Here is a 21,450-nt window from a genome sequence, read left to right as displayed (position 1 = left end):
AGAGAGGGGGATAGAGAGAGAGCAAAAGAGAGGGGGAAAGAAAGAGAGCAAAAGAGAAGGGGAGAGAGAGAGAGTAAAAGAGAGGGGGGAGAGTGAGAGAGCAAAAGAAAAGGGGAGAGAGAAAGTTGTACTGCAAAAAATGGCCTGCTGTACTGCAAGAAATGGCCCGTGTACACGGCTTTAGGACTAGTGTTTTAATAATAAAATGTTTTAACATTCATCTGAGTTCACTTCTATCTGCTCCTACTGGAGTCTCCCATAGCTTTTATATCTAGAGCTTGATGTGAAGCTCTGCAGTATGTGAGTATACAACTTACATGTGAATTAACCCTGTAGTCTCACAGGACTTCACCATTGGCAGCATTGATCTGTTTTATTTGAGGTTAACCCTTGGAGTTCTACTGCAGCATTCATTTCCACTGATAAGTAATCCCTGGGATCACTTATGCACATTTGGAGTTGGGATTTAAGGGGCAAAATATCATTGTGCGAGCGGACATGATCCGATATTGCGGATCATGTCCGCTGCACATCAATAAATGCCGACAGCATACGTTCTCTATTGTAAAATAGAATTCTGTCAATTCAAAGCTTGAGAGCCTGAGAAATTATCCTATGTGCACTAATAAATTATCTATACATTTCTTGTTGTACACCCATGTACCATTTTAAGTATAAAAAAAATAAAAAAAAATAAAGATAAAAAAAGAAAGTTGACACATTAAATTTACTTGGTCTAATTTTTATTAATTAGTAACCATGGAGAATTCCCAATAAGAGGTAGAGATAAGAAGGATGACAATACAAGATGGTTTCTCAGGGGCGGGACATATTGGCACAGAGGAGTGGCAGAAGAGGCAGAGCCCTGGCTGGTACACGTAGCTCTGGTAGATATAAGAGAGGGGCTCTGATGTAAACAATTTAGCTTCAGTTGTTCTTTCAGCTAAAGAACTCTTCCTCCTCCCTTAGTTCTTCCTCTCTCCGTCTCTGTACTTCTAGGTCTTTATTGATCCAAAACTCCAAAAGTTTCCATTTTACTTCTTGTGTGCTGTCTGTCTGCACTGCTTTCTCTTTGGTTTCAATTGGAGCTATTTTACAACAGAAATTAAAAAAGAATTACAAATTAGGAAATCTTACTCTTATAACATTATGTATCTTATGGAGGACTATAAATAGCAATTTTATACATTTCCCCATATTTATTCATATATCATATCACCCATTCATGTTATATAAATGATCATTTGTCCCTTTTATCCCCTCATGGGATATTGCTATGTTTGATATTAACCAGTATTAAAGCATATTTAATCTGTCTTGTATTTTATTCTGATATAGATAGCAATATGACATCTATATCTGTGAGTTCTACCAGACCAGTACAATTCACAATGCAAAAGATTAACTGTGATTGTTGCTATATAAATATAAAATGTGTTACTTACTTTTGTATTCATATAGTATAACACTAATGAGAATGAATTGCCTACCTAGGGTTAGGTTTATATCATTTATTCTCCATTGTGTGTAAAGTGAGACTTTTTATTTACTATTAGTTGAGGGGATCTCGAGTGATTCATTAAGTATTGTGAGGATTATTCCTGTCTTAACTAAAATTTGTTCTACATAATTGATTTTATCAAAGGGTTATTGTCAAAATTTAAACTTTTACAATTCACCCTATTTAATGGTACTTTTAACGTTTGTTGCACTTTTACATATTTATAACTTGCCCCAAGGCCCAAAATAATCCCCTATATATTACATTAAACAAAAGCAACCTTCATTATAACTTCTAACCTGCCCTCTCTCTTTCTTTTACCCTCTCACTGGTTTTTCTTACTAATGTCCTTATCTATTCATTACCCCCTTTACACAGTTTCCTATTTCCTACTATTCTATTTCCTGTTCTTTCCCAGGTGCTTTATTATTATTATTTTTTTTATTTATGTTTATTTCTGTTGTCTTTTCTCACCTTCCCCTGAGTTTTCATCCTTCTTCTTCTGCACCTTCACCTCCTTCTCTCCTATCACTTCCTCCTCGTCTTCCTCCTTCTGTTCCACCTCCTTTTTCTCCTTCTTTTCTTTCTTTGTTTTCTTTTTTATCTTCTCCTTTTTCAGAGAAGCTACAAAATAAAAATAAAATGAAATGACATATTCTTGTATATTCTTGTATTAGCCTATTGTGCTAACCCCTAGTCTTGTGCCATACAGTCTCCCCTATAACCTTCCATATTTCATCCTTACTAATGAGTTACATTTCCCCTCATATAAACAGCATGTAAGTTCTGTTACCTTTCCTGATGACGGGGCTGATGTTTGGCTGCTCCTCATCAGGAAGTTTAGATTTTCTAAAAACAGGAAAAACAATATTAAAATGATATTTTTGTCATAACATACTTAGTCATTAACCTGATGAGTTTATATAAAAGGGAAATCATTGTAAAAGATAACAACACAGAGCTCCACACCATGACTGCACCACAAAACACAGAACAGTTGGGAGCTCTGTATTTAATTTGTATGTAAAACTTACCGGATGCTCTTCCTAAGCGCCCATCCTCCAATTATAATAATTACGAGGGCAAAGACTCCCACACCAGCAAATACGTATACTGTAAAGAAACAGCAGGTAAAACATAATTATTAATAGACTTTACCAGTATTGAGATCATTATTAAGTACAATTAAATAAACGTGGCACATTATATCTTCTACCTTTAGCAGGCCATGTGTTTAACAAGTGTTGTGTTATTAAATGACACCTATGTATCAAGCTGTTTGTGAGGTAATGATGACATCATATGAATTAGAATCTGTAAATGACTGCAGTGACTGACAGAAGTAATAGTTAAAGGGTCACTGAAGTATTATCTGCCAGATAGTATATTAATATAACTGTAGTATATTTTACAGGGCACATAACTAGATGTGTATGAGAGTTATTCTACAATTTTATTTTAATAAAAGCAATTTTTTATTCGCTTACCTGATTTATTCAGTCCAGCCAGAAATCCTGTAAAAAAAGAATAATAAAAGTTAGAAGTATATAAAATAAATGCTTGTTATTCAGATTTTTTTATAATTATTATCAAACTCTCTAAATCTAACACAATTATTAAATAATGCATTTAAACTATACAGCCTGTAAACACAGAATGCATCATTAGACTGACTAGTGTTATATCCTTACCATTTGCTAATGCAGTCTTGAATGCCTCACTATTCATTGGTCCCAGAGTCATCCCTATGTACAAAGACAAAATAAAAGAACTATTTTTGCTGTTGTTCTAACATCACACAATTAATGTCCTACATAACTATATAAGTAAATAGTGCACATGCGCAAGGATCTTTGTGAAATGCCTTATCAGTTGATACACAAGTAGATAATGATGACATCCAAGCCAAGTTATGTGACATCCCTGATTTATTTTTATGTCTGTGACACCTCAAGAACAATATAAATATAACACAATAATAAAACAACTCTTATGATCTGCAGTCTGTGTAGCCAGTAGATAAAGGTGATGTATTGAGTTTATAATCCAAGAAAACATAATGGGTTCAATCACAATCTTGTAGAAAAATGTATGAAATTACACATCTAAAAACGTCCCAACAGACTTCAATGATGGTTTTCTGTATAAAAATATTATATACATTTTGCTAAAGGTTTGTAATTGACCCCCATAATAGTTAATTAACCCTCTGTAGCAAGGAGACACATCAGACAGTACAGCCTACAGGAAGAGATTATCTATAACACACTGAAGTCATTAATGAGGAAGAATATATACTTTACCTTGCGGGGTGCTCACAGGTGTACCCAAGACAGTTTGGAATATATAAAGAAATATATAAATCGCCAAGTAGAAACAAGCCATGTTAGCTGTAGTCCACTCTCACAGAAAATGACTGTGCTGACTGGCTGCAGCTGAGGTATAATAGTGAGTGATGTCACTGTTGTATTGTGTGAAGTTGTGATATTGTGACATCATTTCCTTTGGCAACATCTGACCAAACAGATTTACCCAATGATAATTATGAATCTGTTTTTTATAATAGCATAGGGTTTTGTAATCCCTTGTTCTGTAAAATGATATTAATATGTCAAGGAATATTATCTATATTTTATTATAGTGTATAATTTTATAATTTTTATCATAATACATAAGCTACAATACATTGTGATGCTAAGTATCTATACACTGGTAATAATCAAATTATCATAAAACAAGCTATTGAGCTGTTGTTTGTTCCTTAGAGAGCACTTCTTTTTCTGTTTTGTATTTCGGGCTGGACTGACCTTGTTAGGCGGGATCAGTCTGATATACTTCACAAAAGTTCTCCTCTGTGAAAAGCACAATTGGGCTAAAAGAGGCTGCTCCTAGGTTGTAAATCGCCATACAATAAGTTATTGAGCGCTTATAGAGAGCGCTTCTCTTTCTGTATGTATTAATAATCATATTATCCTCAGCTTCTATAAAATGGTAACAAAAATACTGCCCTCTGAATTGATACTGAGGGCCCTGTTTAGTAAACTGTGGGTAGAAAGATTCCCAAGTAGGGTAACATGTCCGCCTGCATACACAGGGAGAGAAGCATCATTAACTGCTGGAATTTATCATTGCACAAACAATGTCTTGTACATCAAGGGCCACTGCTCTCATACAACCGATTTCATGAGAGGAAGGCTTGTCAATCATGTGTTTTTGTAATGTTTTCAGTCTGTCACAGGTTAGAAAGCAACATTATAAACAAGGATGGTTCATGGGGGCTGTGTTGGATCTCAGGGCCCTGAACAACTCCTTATCTTCAAGTTCAAGATTAAGGGGTCGATTTATCATGGCCTGAATGGGGCCAAATACCCCTGTTTCCGCAAGAGCCTTCAGGCTCGCCAGAAACACGAGGCATCAAGCTCCATTCAGAGCTTGATAATTCGGCCCCTAGGTGTCTTCTGCTTCTAATCAATCTAATAACACAGGATATATATCTTCTGTGACTAGATCTTATGGATGCTTATTTCACATCCCCATAGCAAATGCAGTTCTTGGCTTTTCAGCAGCAAGTTAGCATTTCCAGTCTGCTGTCCTTCCATTTGGTTTTTGTATAATTTACAAATTAGAGAGACAAGTATAACCTAACCCATATATGGCAAAATCCTTGGCTACAGCAGTCTTTAGTACTGGCTAACTGGCGGCCTAAGGGCTACATGCGCTCCTCTACACTTACTTTTGCAGCTCCAGGGAAAAATCAGAAATAACAATGACCCACTGATAGCTCAGGGTGCGCTATATCAGTATTGCAGGCCCATGCTAAGACTAGCGCACAATCTGGTATTACAGGTCCACGGTAAAAAATAATTACCATGTTTAGCATGGCCAAAATCTCTTTAGCGTACCATATACTTTCAATGTATAGAAAGGCCGTGATAAACATCCCTCATATTACAAATTGTAACTTATTTGGTAGGCTTGAGCTCAAAAATTAGTGAGACTTTAGACCTAATGTAAAGTGTCAGGGCTAGAATAAAAGTATAAAAAACATCTACATCTATATTAAATATAAAGTTTATGTTTGCTATTGAAATAAATGTATTAAAAAGTGTTTTAAAGGGATATGGTATATAACTGACTGTTTGACATATCTACTGTATGTATTTATATATAACTATATATACATAAATATATATTGTGCTCACTCCTGTGGAGTTATTATGAGTCAGCACTGATTGGGTAAAATGCAAGTCTATCAAAAGAACTTAAATTAGGGGGCTGTCAGAAGATGCTTAGATACAAGGTAATCACAAAGGTAAAAAGTATATTAAGTAACAGTGTTGGTTAAACAAAACTGGTGAATGGATAATAAAGGGATTATCTATCTTTTTAAACAATACAAATTCTGGAGTAGACCTTTAAAGGGACATTAAACACTTTAGGATTGTAGTATAAAATGTTAATTATTTGTAATTAAAAAAACCTTTGCAATATATTTGTGTGTAATTAATATTTTCATATCATCTTTAGTAATTTTATAATTAAATTTTTTTTTAAATGTTCAAACACTTCACTGCAATCATAAATTAACATTCTCATACCCTGGCTCCTCCCTGGAATTACCAAGCCACGCCCACAGACTGCCCAACAATACAAAGACACTCGTAACTCCTACTTCTGCATCTCCAGAAACATCTTGACTTTGCAACCCTGTCCGATTACTAAAATCTAGGGAGATATTGTACAAGCTTAAAAATTGATTTGAGCAATATTTCTAACTTTGTATTTAATGGTAATTAACATGTTAACTGAGTATCAACAAACACTTTAATACTGAAAATCAAAGAAGTCAGGGTTGTTGAATCTGAGAAGTTCAAACATTTTTTTCTAGTGAATTGTTTATTTGTAACCTATAGGGGGTGCTGTTGTCACACAGATACATTTGAAAAGCTTGGCCATAAATCTTCAACTTTTGCAAAATTAAACTTTATCTTCCCTTCTGAAAAAGGGAAAATAATATTGAATGACCTGTTATGTCTACAACACTGATAGAGAAATCCAGTAGCCAAAAGGTTGAGCGTTAGAGATGATTTAGTGTGCTGTGAAGCTGTATTACAAAAATGTTACTGTCAGAATTTGGTTAAAGGGACCGTCCACAATAGAATTGTTATTGTTTTAAAAGATAGATAATCCCTTTATTACCCATTCCCCAGTTTTGCATAACTAACACAGTTATATTAATATACATTTTACCTCTGTGATTACTTTGTATCTAAGCATCTTCTGACAGCCCCCTGATCTCATGACTTTGTATTTATTATCTATTGACTTGCAATTAGTACTGTGTTATGCTAACTCTTAAATAACTCCTCGGGCATGAACACAATGTTATCTATATGGCCCACATGAACTAGCAGTCTCCTGTTGTGAAAAGCAAGTACTAAAGCATGTGATTAAGAGGCTGCCAATATAGAGCCTTTGAAACGGGCAGAAATTTAGAGGTCTAAATGTTATAAAGTATATTAATATAACAATGTTTTGAGTGCAAAGCGGGGGAATGGGTAGTAAGGGCATTATCTATCTTTTTAAACAATAACAATGTTTGTGTAGACTGTGCCTTTAAAGGTAAATGAAACCCAATGTTTTTCTTTCATTATTCAGAAAGAGCATGTGGATTTTAAACAACGTTTTCTTTGTTTTCTTGGTATCTTTTGTTGAACAGCAGGGGCGTAAGCTTAGTAGCTGTCCCATTTCTGGAGCATTATATGGCAGCAGCTTTGAAAGAATGTTATACATTTGCCAGAGCACTAGAGGGCAGCACTATTTCCTGCCATGTAGCGCTCCAGATGCCAACCTCGATATCTATTTCACACAGAATATCATGGGAACAAAACTCATTTGATAATAGAAAGACATTGGAAACTCTTTTAAAAATGGTCTGCTCTGTCTGATTCCCAAAAGAAAATGTTTAAGTTTCATATCCCTTTAACTGGAGGTTGATTACGTTTAGATAGGAACATACAAAGAAACGCTGGTTTTCAATTGACTTTCAACTTGATTACGAGTTTTGCACTAAACAGAGTGCTAAACTAAAGCCAAAAAGGTTTTGTTATTTCACCCTCATAGCGCTGCCATTACGAGTTACTGAAAAGCCTCCTTGTGCGTGCGATATGGTGGCGATAAGCCACGTACCTCACAAAATCCAAGGGCTGATTTCACGTGCTCGTGCAGGCTTTCCCCCATAGACAACAATGGGGAGAGAGTGTAAGAAAAAACACCTGAAGTGCGGAATGAAAAATTTCCGTAACGCAAACCCCATTGATGTCTATGGGGAAAAAAAGTTACGTTTAAACCTAACACCCTAACATAAACCCCAAATCTAAAAAACCCTAATCTGCCGCACGACATCTCCGACACCTGAATAAAGTTATTAATCCCTAATCTGCCGCTCCTGACATTGCGACACCTAAATAAAGTTATTAACCCCTAATCTGCCACTCCCGACATTGCCTCCACCTATGTAAAGTTAATAACCCCTATTCCACCACTCCCCGACATCACAGCCACTATAATAAAGTTATTAACCCCTATTCCGCCGCTCCCCAACTTTGCTGACACTATAATAAAATTATTAACACTTAAACCTCCTGCTTCCCACATCTCCACAACTAAATAAACCTATTAACCCTTAAACCTCCGGCCTCCCACATCTTTGTCACCAAATAAACCTATTAACCCCTAAAATGCCAGCCCTCACATCGCAAAACACTAAATTAAACTATTACCCCTAAACCTAACGCCCCCCCTAACTTTAAATTAAAATTACAATATAACTATATTTAAATAAATAAAAACTTACCTCTGAAATAAAAATAAACCTAACATTAAACTATAAATGAACCTAACCTAACTATTCTAATAAAATAAAAAATACTACCAATTAAAAAAATCTAAATTACAAATTTAAAAAAAGCCTAACACTACAAAAAAAAAATCTACAATTACAGAAAATAATAAACACTAGATTACGAAAAATAAAAAACACTAAGCTTACAAAAAATAATAAACAAAATGATCAAAAATAAAAACAATTACACCTAATCTAATAGCCCTATAAAAATAAAAAAGCCCCCCCAAAATAAACCCCCATATAGCCTACAGTAAACTACCAATATTCCTTAAAAGGGCCTTTTGTAGGGCATTGCTATAAGTTATCTCTTTTACCTGTAGAAAAAATACAAAGTCCCCCCAACAGTAAAACCCACCTCCCAACCAACCCACCAAAATAAAAAATCTAAGCTACCCATTGCCCCTAAAGGGACATTTGCATGGACATTGTCCTTAAAAGGACATTCAGCTCTTTTTCAAAAGCCCAAACCCTAATCTGAAAAAAAAAACACCCCATAAACCCCCCAAAAACCTAACAATAACCCCAGAATATCTACTCACGGTTGCTGAAGTCCGGACATCCAGGCGTCGAGAAGTCTTCATCCAGGCAGCGACATCTTCATGCATCACAGGAGCGTCTTCTATCTTCATCCCGGTGGAACGGCGAAGACATCCAGCGCAGAGCGTCCGCTTTATACAGTCACCGCTGTACACTGAAGCTTCAATGCAAGGTAGCCGTTTCAAAAAGGTGTACCTTGCATTCCTATTGGCTGATTTGATTCTTCAAATTCAAATCAGGCTTTAGGATGAGAGCTTCTAAAATCCTATTGACTGTTCAAAACCGCCAATAGGATGAGAGCTACTGAAATCCTATTGGCTGATTTGAACAGGGATTAATAGGTTTATTTAGTGGCAGAGATGTGGGAAGACAAAGGTTTAGGAGTTAATAGGTTTATTTAATTGCAGAGATGTGGGAGGCCAGAGGTTTAGGGGTTAATAACTTTATTATAGTGGCGGCGATGTCGGGAGCGGCGGAATAGGGGTTAATACATTTTTTATTAGTGTCTGTGATGTTGGGAGCGGCAGATCAGGGGTTAATAAAACATTTTTAATAGTTGCGATGTGTGTGTGTGGCAGATTAGGGGTTAATAAGTTTTAAATAGTGTTTGCGATGCGGAAGGGTGGCGGTTTAGAGGTTAATAGGTAGTTTATGGTTGTTAGTGTACTTTGTAACACTTTAGTTATGAGTTTTGTGAAACATTTTTGTGGCGCAAAACTCATAGCTACTGCCTGGTCTTTATGTATGATGCTAGGTAGAAGGGATTGAAGCCTTGAAGCTAGAATGGACGTAAATATTTTGTATTCTGTATTTAACAAGGCTATAGGCCTGTATGATTCTTTCTTATCAGGGTCCTTCCCTTGTTTTAGAATTAAGGTGGTATAGGAAGCAGCAAAACTGGAAGAGGCCAAATTACCTTCAATATACATATCATTAAAAAGTGAGGCTAAGGGCAGAGGGTTCCTACAGCACCGCAGCAGGGTTACCTTGTTATTCTGTGATGGAGGGAGGCAATATTCTGCCAAAATCCACTCTAGTAGATAAAAACATCCCATATTTCAATAGATGGTTTGAATATCTTCAATTGTCCCACTTTATTAAATTTCACAAAGACAAAGCTAACATTACTAGGAGCCTCAACTCCTTCGAGATGCTTTGTTGGTCTACACAGCCAACGAGAGGCACGCTTTCATCGATTTATAAACTTTTATTAACCATACACTCCAAAAAAACCCCACCATACACCAGAGTTTGGGAAGCAGAGTTGGGCTTCATTTTCCCCCCAGAGACCTGGGACACCATTTTCCAACAAATGGGTAAAGCACCATCCTCAATGAGTATCACTGAGACAAATATGAAACTCTTGGGCAGATGGTATCTCCACCCAAGTAGGCTAGCTAAGATCTACGGGTCCACTGACCCCTTATGCTGGAGGGACTGCAAACAGACAGGCACACTATATCATATCTGGTGGGAATGCCCTACACTTCAACCCTTTTGGCGAAATATACATAGAGAGATCCAGAAAGCCCTCTCCCACGAGATTCCCTATGACCCTTTGGTACTGTTATTTAACAAGCCCTCTAAGGTCAAATGCAAATATAAGTCTACGTTATTATATATTATGATTAGTAGCGCAAAACAACTGGTCCCAAGACTATGGAAGCAGAAGACGATACCCACCACAAGGGACTGGACACAGAATGTCACGCTCCTTCTATCCCTAGAAAAATATCATTATCTTAAGACTAACAGGCTTGACTTTTACTGCGCAATGTCTCTTTATTGGGAAACATATATTCATTCTACTGACGTGACCTCTCCCCATGCAATAGTCCCTAATGAAACTCTATCTTGACAGGACTGGCAATTAAAAGCTTTACAGACGTTCCAGCCAAGTTCTTATCCCGGTTTAAATGTTTTATTAGATTTTATGGCGTTATAATAATTGATGCACTCTGACACTCCAAGACTACTACATTGCGAACTTTATTTCACTTACTGATATCTCACTACCCAAGTCACGTAACACATTTTTCCCTTTCCTCCTTTGTTTTCTTTTTCTCTTCTCTTTCTTTTCTCCTTTTTCTGTGATTATAATAACTGTTGTTTGATTTTGAAAAAAAAAAAAAAAAATTTGCAAGCTTTGTTTTCCAGAAAGCCCTTACCCAACAGGACACTACGGACTACCTTATATTTTCAATGTAGGCAGTAATGCCCTAAGCTTTCAGATTGCCTGTAAGATTTCTTCTTTTGTGATTTTCATTTTTGTCATACTGGCTTACATGTCTGTAAACATTTTTCATTTTATGTCAATAAAGCTTGTTTTAAAAAAAAAAAAAAAAAAAAAAAAAAGTGAGGCTAAGTGTGTTTTAATTGCAGGAGATAGTATCTTATAGAATTCATTGGGATGAGCATCTGGGCCCGGGGCTTTGTTCAAGGAGAGGTCTTGAGAATTGATCTAGATACTTCTAGTTCAGAGATAGGAGAGTTGAGAGTTTCAACCATCTCGGATGCTAAAGTCGGGAAAGAAATTTTACTCCAAAATCCTTGCGATTAAGATTATTTGAAGTTTTAAAGAAATATAAACCTTGATAATAATCTGATAATAATCTGAGAATATGTTCAGGAGCTCCTCTGGGCTCGTTAAAATTTTACCTTCGCTTTGAAGAGAATCAATTAGATATGAACCTTTATCCCTCTTGACTAGACTTGCCAGAAGTTTTCTGGTTTTATTTCCATACTTGTAAAACTTGGCCTGAAATCTCATTTCTTTTTGCTAAGCTCTATATACAAGAAAAGAGTCCCTTTCCTTTAATGCAGATGTATATTTTGCCCAGCTCTCCAATATATTCTCTAGTAAATGATGATTATATGCGTTACAGACCTCAAAATTTCCTTTTCCCTTAGTTTAATTTTCTTTGTCCTGTTTATACTGTAAGCTAATACCCCCCCCCCCCTAAGGACTGCCTTTGCGGCTTCCCAGAAAATAGCAGGACAATTGATATATTCTTGATTAAAAGAAACATATTCTTCAAACTTAGTTTTAAGACAATTTTTTTACTTAAAATCTGATGCCAGATAAAGGGGAAAATAGAACAGACGATTCCTAGAAGCAAGGTCACTAAGCTGAAAATCAATAAAGATGGGAGCATGATCCGATATACAAATAGGAAGAATCCCAGATGTTATTCCCATTTTACACAGCCTTTCATCTAACAAAAGTAAATCAATCCTAGAGAGGGACTTATGTGCCTTAGAGAGGCATGTGAAGTCTCTTGTGTCAGGATTCTGTGACCTCCACAAATCCCTAACACTTAGATTTCGAAAAAGTCTAGTGAACAGTTTTGATTCTAAATGATCTCTTTTACTTCTAAGACCAAAGGAATTCTGTCTTAACCTGTCTAAGGGATACTGTGGTGCCATATTGAAATCCCCTCCTACTATCAGGTAGCCTTCCACATATGACATAATACTGGCCTGAATTGCCTTCCAATGTCTTAGATATTTTAATTTTTATCATTAGAAACCTCCCCTCTGTATCTGCGTTGGTATGAAGAACTTCATGATTTAATTTTTTCCCTAGAAGAATCGCAACACCTCCTTTCCTTTTCACACTGGAGGAGGCAAAGACTTCTTTGACCCATGAACATTTAAGCTTGAGAACTTCTTCCAGTTTTAGATGTGTTTCCTGTAGGAAAGCAATATCTGTATTTATTTTTCTTAGATGAGAGATTATTGTTTTCCGTTTAATAGGGGATGTAATACCCCCAATATTCCAAGACGTTAACTTAAATCCACCTGCCACATCCACCATCTAAAAAAAAAGGAATGGGAAGAAGAGAAGAAAAAAAAAATAAAAAAAATAAAACAAGACAAAAAAACAAAGCAAAACAAAATAAAACATAGCAAAAAACAAAACAAAACAACAAATCAAAACAAAGCAAGACAAAACAAAACCAAAACAAGACAAAATAAAACAAAACAACACAGAACTCAAGCCAAACAAAAACAAGACAAAAACAAAACAGAAATGAAACAAAAATAAAAAACAAAAACAAAACAAGACAACAATGTTTCCCATACCTAGCCCCAGCTGGCCGTGGATCATACAAGGCCCCAGGGACAGCCCTCACAGGAACTGGCATATTTAAAAACCTTCATGGAAATAAGCTGAATTAATAAATACTAATTGCAGTCCCTATCTTATCCCGGGGAAAGCATCTGATCAATACATTTTTCTGCATCCCTAGCTGTTTCAAAAAGATGTGTGTGATTGTCAATTGTTATTTTCAGTCTGGCTGTATATTAAAGAGTAGCTCGGTAACCCTGATTGATTATTTTGGTGAAAATTAGGGCCAGTTCCCTCCTCTTAGCTGATGTCTCAGCTGAGAAATCTTGGAAAAGCATTATTTTAGCATCACCAAGGAATATAGGTTGATTTTTTTCTTAAAGATTGTAATAGTAAAAGTTTATCTTGGTAGTTTAGTACTTTGGCGATGATTGGCCTAGGCCTGGGGTTCCCTTTCTCAGTTGTTTTCCACCCTAGTCTGTGGGCTCTTTCTAAGACTTTTAGTGGTTGAGATTGTGGGATTTATAAGAGCTGTGGTATTGTGACTGTTAATAGCATGTTAAGATTTTAGTATTGTTTTTCTTCTGGGACCCCTATCACGCTAAGATTATTCCGCCTAGTGTGGTTCTCTAAATCTTCTAGCTTGGTCTGTTCTTTTAAAAGCTTGGAATTTATAATTTCTATCTTTGAGTTATGACCTCCCATGATGTCCTCAAGGTCAGAAATTCTTTGTTCTGCCTCAGACAGTCTGTTAGAAAATTGACGTATTTCAGTTGTTAATGAAAGGATGTCCTGCTTAATCTCATTTTTAAGAACGTCGAATTTAGGAGTCAAGGCTTCGGATATACAGTACTTGTAACTAATGATTGTAGATCTATTGGTTTGTTCATCTGCGGTGGGTTGGCACTGATGGAATGTATGTCTGCAGAGGTTTCCAAGGTGGCCTTGTTTCTTTTATCTCTTTGCCTTGCTGCCATAACTGAAGTCGCGTGATGTGATGTCGCGAATAGTTCGGCGGCGAATAGTTCCCGGCGAACATAGCATGTTCGCGGTTGCCACTACGGGCGAACATATGCAATGTTCGATCCACCCCCTATTCGTAATCATTGAGTAAACTTTGACCCTGTATCTCACAGTCTGCAGACACATTCCAGCCAATCAGCAGCAGACCCTCCCTCCCAGACCCTCCCAGCTCCTGAACAGCAGCCATTTTAGATTCATTCGGAAGCTGCATTGTTAGTGAGAGGAAGGACAGTGTAGCTGCTGGTGATTTAATAGGGAAATTGATAGCTAGGCTAGTGTATTCAGTGTCCACTACAGTCCTGAAGGACTCATCTGATCTCTGCTGTAAGCACAGCACCCCAAAAAGCCCTTTTTAGGGCTAGAACATAATTTTTTATTTATTTTTATTTTTTTCCTGTGTAATCTAATTGCAGCTGCCTGCCTGCCAAGTCACTTGCCCAGTGCCACCACTCATATCTGGTGTAACAGTAGTGTAAATTTAAGAAAAAAAACTTTTTTGACTGTGAAACATCAGTCTGCTAGTGTAATCTAATTGCAGTTGCCTGCCTGCCAGCGTGTGTGCCAGGCTCACTTGCCCAGTGCCACCACTCATATCTGGTGTAACAGTAGTGTAAATTTAAAAAAAAAAACTTTTTTGACTGTGAAACATCAGTCTGCTAGTGTAATCTAATTGCAGTTGCCTGCCTGCCAGCGTGTGTGCCAGGCCCACTTGCCCAGTGCCACACCACTTATATCTTGTGTAACAGTAGTGTAAATTTAAAAAAAAAAAAAACTTTTTTGACTGTGAAACATCAGTCTGCTAGTGTAATGTAATTTCAGTTGCCTGCCTGCCAGCGTGTGTGCCAGACCCACTTGCCCAGTGCCACACCACTCATATCTGGTGTAACAGTAGTGTAAATTTAAAAAAAAAAAACTTTTTTGACTGTGAAACATCAGTCTGCTAGTGTAATCTAATTGCAGTTGCCTGCCTGCCAGCGTGTGTGCCAGACCCACTTGCCCAGTGCCACACCACTCATATCTGGTGTAACAGTAGTGTAAATTTAAAAAAAACAAAACTTTTTTGACTGTGAAACATCAGTCTGCTAGTGTAATCTAATTGCAGTTGCCTGCCTGCCAGCTTGTGTGCCAGGCCCACTTGCCCAGTGTCCCCACTCATATCTGGTGTAACAGTAGTGTAAATTTAAAAAAATAAAACTTTTTTGACTGTGAAACATCAGTCTGCTAGTGTAATCTAATTGCAGTTGCCTGCCTGCCAGCGTGTGTGCCAGGCCCACTTGCCCAGTGCCACCACTCATATCTGTTGTAACAGTAGTGTAAATTTAAAATAAAAAAACTTTTTTGACTTTGAAACATCAGTCTGCTAGTGTGATCTAATTGCAGTTGCCTGCCTGCCAGCGTGTGTGTCAGGCCCACTTGCCCAGTGCCACCACTCATATCTGGTGTAACAGTAGTGTAAATTTTAAAAAATAAAACTTTTTTGACTGTGAAACATCAGTCTGCTAGTGTAATCTAATTGCAGTTGCCTGCCTACCAGCGTGTGTGCCAGGCTAACAGCGTATACTGTGCCCACTTGCCCAGTGCCCCCACTCATATCTGGTGTAACAGTAGTGTAAATTAAAAAAAAAACCTTTTTTGACTGTGAAACATCAGTCTGCTTGTGTAATCTAATTGCAGTTGCCTGCCTGCCAGCGTGTGTGCCAGGCCCACTTGCCCAGTGCCACCACTCATATCTGGTGTAACAGTAGTGTAAATTTAAAAAAAAAAAAATACTTTTTTGACTTTAAAACATCAGTCTGCTAGTGTAATCTAATTTCAGTTGCCTGCCTGCCAGCGTGTGTGCCAGGCCCACTTGCCCAGTGCCACCACTCATATCTGGTGTAACAGTAGTGTAAATTTAAAAAAATAAAACTTTTTTGACTGTGAAACATCAGTCTGCTAGTGTAATCTAATTGCAGTTGCCTGCCTGCCAGCGTGTGTGCCAGGCCCACTTGCCCAGTGCCACCACTCATATCTGTTGTAACAGTAGTGTAAATTTAAAATAAAAAAACTTTTTTGACTTTGAAACATCAGTCTGCTAGTGTGATCTAATTGCAGTTGCCTGCCTGCCAGCGTGTGTGTCAGGCCCACTTGCCCAGTGCCACCACTCATATCTGGTGTAACAGTAGTGTAAATTTAAAAAAATAAAACTTTTTTGACTGTGAAACATCAGTCTGCTAGTGTAATCTAATTGCAGTTGCCTGCCTACCAGCGTGTGTGCCAGGCTCACAGCGTATACTGTGCCCACTTGCCCAGTGCCCCCACTCATATCTGGTGTAACAGTAGTGTAAATTAAAAAAAAAACCTTTTTTGACTGTGAAACTTCAGTCTGCTTGTGTAATCTAATTGCAGTTGCCTGCCTGCCAGCGTGTGTGCCAGGCCCACTTGCCCAGTGCCACCACTCATATCTGGTGTAACAGTAGTGTAAATTTAAAAAAAAATAATACTTTTTTGACTTTGAAACATCAGTCTGCTAGTGTAATCTAATTTCAGTTGCCTGCCTGCCAGCGTGTGTGCCAGGCCCACTTGCCCAGTGCCACCACTCATATCTGGTGTAACAGTAGTGTAAATTTAAAAAAATAAAACTTTTTTGACTGTGAAACATCAGTCTGCTAGTGTAATCTAATTGCAGTTGCCTGCCTGCCAGCGTGAGTGTCAGGCTCACAGCGTATACTGTGCCCACTTGCCCAGTACCCCCACTCATATCTGGTGTAACAGTAGTGTAAATTAAAAAAAAAATCTTTTTTGACTGTGAAACATCAGTCTGCTTGTGTAATCTAATTGTAGTTGCCTGCCTGCCAGCATGTGTGCCAGGCCCACTTGCCCAGTGCCACCACTCATATCTGGTGTAACAGTAGTGTAAATTTAAAAAAAAAAAACTTTTTTGACTTTGAAACATCAGTCTGCTAGTGTAATCTAATTGCAGTTGCCTGCCTGCCTGCCAGCGTGTGTGCCAGGCACACTTGCCCAGTGCCACCACTCATATCTGGTGTAACAGTAGTGTAAATTTTAAAAAAAAACTTTTTCGACTGTGAAACATCAGTCTGCTAGTGTAATCTAATTGCAGTTGCCTGCCTGCCAGCGTGTGTGCCAGGCTCACAGCGTATACTGTGCCCACTTGCCCAGTGCTCCCACTCATATCTGGTGTAACAGTAGTGTAAATTTTAAAAAAAAAACTTTTTTGACTTTGAAACATCAGTCTGCTAGTGTAATCTAATTGCAGTTGCCTGCCTGCCAGCGTGTGTGCCAGGCCCACTTGCCCAGTGCCACCACTCATATCTGGTGTAACAGTAGTGTAAATTTAAAAAAATAAAACATTTTTGACTGTGAAACATCAGTCTGCTAGTGTAATCTAATTGCAGTTACCTGCCTACCAGCGTGTGTGCCAGGCTCACAGCGTATACTGTGCCCACTTGCCCAGTGCCCCCACTCATATCTGGTGTAACAGTAGTGTAAATTAAAAAACAAAAAACTTTTTTGACTGTGAAACATCAGTCTGCTTGTGTAATCTAATTGCAGTTGCCTGCCTGCCAGCGTGTGTGCCAGGCCCACTTGCCCAGTGCCACCACTCATATCTGGTGTAACAGTAGTGTAAATTTAAAAAAATAAAACATTTTTGACTGTGAAACATCAGTCTGCTAGTGTAATCTAATTGCAGTTACCTGCCTACCAGCGTGTGTGCCAGTCTCACAGCGTATACTGTGCCCACTTGCCCAGTGCCACCACTCATATCTGTTGTATCAGTAGTGTAAATTTAAAAACAAAAAACTTTTTGGACTGTGAAACATCAGTCTGCTTTTTAGTGTCCGGCTCACAGCGTATACTGTGCCCACTTGCCCAGTGACACCACTCATATCTTGTTTAATAGTAGTGTAAGTGTACATTAAAAAAAACAAAAAAACTTTTTGGACTGTGAAACATCAGTCTGCTTTTTTGTTTCAGGCTCACAGCTTATACTGGGCCCACTTGCCCAGTGACACCACTCATATCTTGTTTAATAGTAGTGTAAGTGTACATTTAAAAACAAAAAAAACTTTTTGGACTGTGAAACATCAGTCTGCTTTTTTGTTTCAGGCTGACAGCTTATACTGGGCCCACTCGCCCAGTGCCACCACTCATATCTTGTTTAATAGTAGTGTAAGTGTACATTTAAAAAAATAAAAACTTTTTGGACTGTGAAACATCAGTCTGCTTTTTTGTGTCAGGCTCACAGCGTATACTGTGCCCACTTGCCCAGTGCCACCACTCATTTCTTGTTTAATAGTAGTGTAAGTGTACATTTAAAAAAAAACAAAAAACTTTTTGGACTGTGAACATTTGGGGAAGTTCGCATTCGCTGTTCGCGAACCCAAATAATTTTTAGGTTCACGACATCACTATACATAAAGTGCCAAACCATAGCTGAGAGTGTCTTAAGTAATGAAAACATACTTACCGAAAGACACCCATCCACATATAGCAGATAGCCAAACCAGTACTGAAACAGTTATCAATAGAGGTAATGGAATATGAGAGTATATCGTCAATCTGAATAAGGGAGGTAAGAGATGAATCTCCACGACAGATAACAGAGAACCTATGAAATAGATCTCCCGTGAGGAAAACCATTGCATTCAATAGGTGATACTTCCTTCACAACCCTCTGACATTCACTGTACTCTGAGAGGAATCGGGCTTCAAAATGCTGAGAAGCCCATATCAACGTAGAAATCTTAGCACAAACTTACTTCACCACCTCCATAGGAGGCAAAGTTTGTAAAACTGAATTGTGGGTGTGGTGAGGGGTGTATTTATAGGCATTTTGAGGTTTGGGAAACTTTGCTCCTCCTGGTAGGATTGTATATCCCATACGTCACTAGCTCATGGACTCTTGCCAATTACATGAAAGAAACTTTAAAGTTTAAACTACCAATTAAACTAATATAATAATTAAACTAAAATTAAACTAACTACCAATTAAATTAAACAAAACTACACATTAAAAAATCCTAACACTACTCTAAAAATTACAAACTGCTAGATTACGAGTTTTGTCGGTAAAGCTAACGCTCCTTTTTTTTCCAGCGCTTACTTTAAACAATGCTGGTATTACAAGTTTTCTGAATGACTGCGTTAGCCTCAGAAAAGTGAGCGTTGAGCAAATTTAGCTGGCTAAAACGTGCTCGTGCACGATCTCCCCATAGGAAACAATAGGGCTGAGACGGCTGAAAAAAAACAAAAAAGCAGCGTTCAGCTCCTAACGCAGCCCCATTGTTTCCTATGGGAAGAAATGTTCTAAGTCTACACCTCACACCCTAACATGAACCCCGAGTCTAAACACCCCTAACCTTACACTTATTAACCTCTAATCTGCCGCCCCCGACATCCTCGCCACCTACATTATATTATTAACCCCTAATCTGCCGCTCCGGACACTGCCACCACCTACATTATACCTATGAACCCCTAATCTGCTGCACCTAACATCGCCGACACCTACATTATATTTATTAACCCCTAATCTGCCGCCCCCAACGTCGCCGCCATCTACCTACAATTATTAACCTCTAATCCGCCGCCCCCAACGTCGCCGCTACTATATTAAATGTATTAACCCCTAAACCTAAGTCTAACCCTAACCATAACACCCCCCTAACTTAAATCTATTTTTAATAAATCTAAATAAAATTACTATAATTAAATAAATTATTCCTATTTAAATATAAATACTTACCTATAAAATAAACCCTAAGCTAGCTACAATATAACTAATAGTTACATTGTAGCTATTTTAGGATTTATTTTTATTTTACAGGCAACTTTGTATTTATTTTAACTAGGCACAATAGTTATTAAATACTTATTAACTATTTAATAACTACCTAGATAAAATAAATACAATTATACCTGTAAAATAAACCCTAACCTAAGTTACAATTACACCTAACACTACTCTATAATTAAATGAATTACCTAAACTACAATTAAATACAATTAAATTAAATAAACTAAATTACGAAAAAAAAACCCCACTAAATTACAGAAAATAAAAAAGAAATTAGAATATTTTAAACTAATTACACCTACTCTAATCCCTCTAATAAAATAAAAAAGCCCCCCAAAATAATAAAATTCCCTACCCTACACTAAATTACAAATAGCCCTTAAAAGGGCTTTTTGTGGGGCAAGTAATCAGCTATTTTACCTGTAAAAAAAAATACAATACCCCCCAACATTAAAACCCACCACCCACTTACCCCTACTCTAAAACCCACCCAATCCCCCCTTAAAAAAAACCTAACACTAACCCCCTGAAGATCACCCTACCTTGAGCCGTCTTCACCCAGCCGAGCCGAAGTCTTCATCCAATTCGGCAAGAAGAGGTCCCCCAGAGGGTCCGAAGTCTTCATCCTATCCGGGCAGAAGAGGACATCCAGACCGGAAAAACTCTTCATCCAAGTGGCATCTTCTTTCTTCATCCTTCCGGAGCGGCACCATCTTGAAGACCTCTGACGTGGAACATCCTCCTAGACCAACGACTAGACGACGAATGACGGTTCCTTTAAATGGCGTCATCCAAGATGGGGTCCCTCGAATTCCGATTGGCTGATAGGATTCTATCAGCAAATCAGAATTAAGGTAGGAAAAATCTTGATTCAATCCAATTGGCTGATCCAATCAGCCAATCGGATTGACCTTGCATTCTTTTGGCTGTTCCGATCAGCCAATAGAATGCAAGGTCAATCCGATTGGCTGATTGGATCTGCCAATCGGATTTTTCCTACCTTAATTCCGATTGGCTGATAGAATCCTATCAGCCAATCGGAATTCGAGGGACGCCATCTTGGATGACGTCATTTAAAGGAACCGTCATTCGTCGTCTAGTCGTCGGTCAAGGAGGATGTTCCGCGTCAGAGGTCTTCAAGAGGGTGCCGCTCCGGAAGGATAAAGAAAGAAGATGCCGCTTGGATGAAGTGTTCTTCCGGTCTGGATGTCCTCTTCTGCCCGGATAGGATGAAGATTTTGGACCCTCTGGAGGACCTCTTCTTTCCGGATTGGATGAAGACTTCGGCCAGGCTGGGTGAAGACGGCTCAAGGTAGGTGATCTTCAGGGAGTTAGTGTTAGGTTTTTTTAAGGGTGGAGTGGGTGGGTTTTAGAGTAGGGGTATGTGGGTGGTGGGTTTTAATGTTGGGGGAGTATTGTATTTTTTTTTTACAGGTAAACGAGTTGAAAACTTTGGGGCAATGCCCCGCAAAAAGCCCTTTTAAGGGCTGGTAAAAGAGCTGATTACTTTGGGGCAATGCCCCGCAAAAGGCCCTTTTAAGGGCTATTTGTAATTTAGTGTAGGGTAGAGAATTTTATTATTTTGGGGGTCTTTTTTATTTTATTAGGGG

At 38.0% G+C, this 21,450-nt stretch overlaps 1 long non-coding RNA gene across 1 annotated transcript; it reads right to left on the bottom strand.

The window, feature by feature from the left end:
• Nucleotides 1-1,009: 1,009 nt before the first annotated feature.
• Nucleotides 1,010-2,351, bottom strand: LOC128636384 (uncharacterized). The gene is made up of 3 exons (XR_008398697.1): nt 2,295-2,351; nt 1,976-2,125; nt 1,010-1,088 (listed from the first exon to the last, which is right to left on the bottom strand). It is a non-coding gene; the product is annotated as an uncharacterized LOC128636384 (long non-coding RNA).
• Between the last annotated feature and the right edge of the window lie 19,099 nt (nt 2,352-21,450).

This window comes from Bombina bombina, chromosome 1 (genome assembly GCF_027579735.1).
Source record: "Bombina bombina isolate aBomBom1 chromosome 1, aBomBom1.pri, whole genome shotgun sequence".
NCBI lineage: Eukaryota > Metazoa > Chordata > Amphibia > Anura > Bombinatoridae > Bombina > Bombina bombina.
This window is presented reverse-complemented; position numbering and strand designations above follow the sequence as displayed.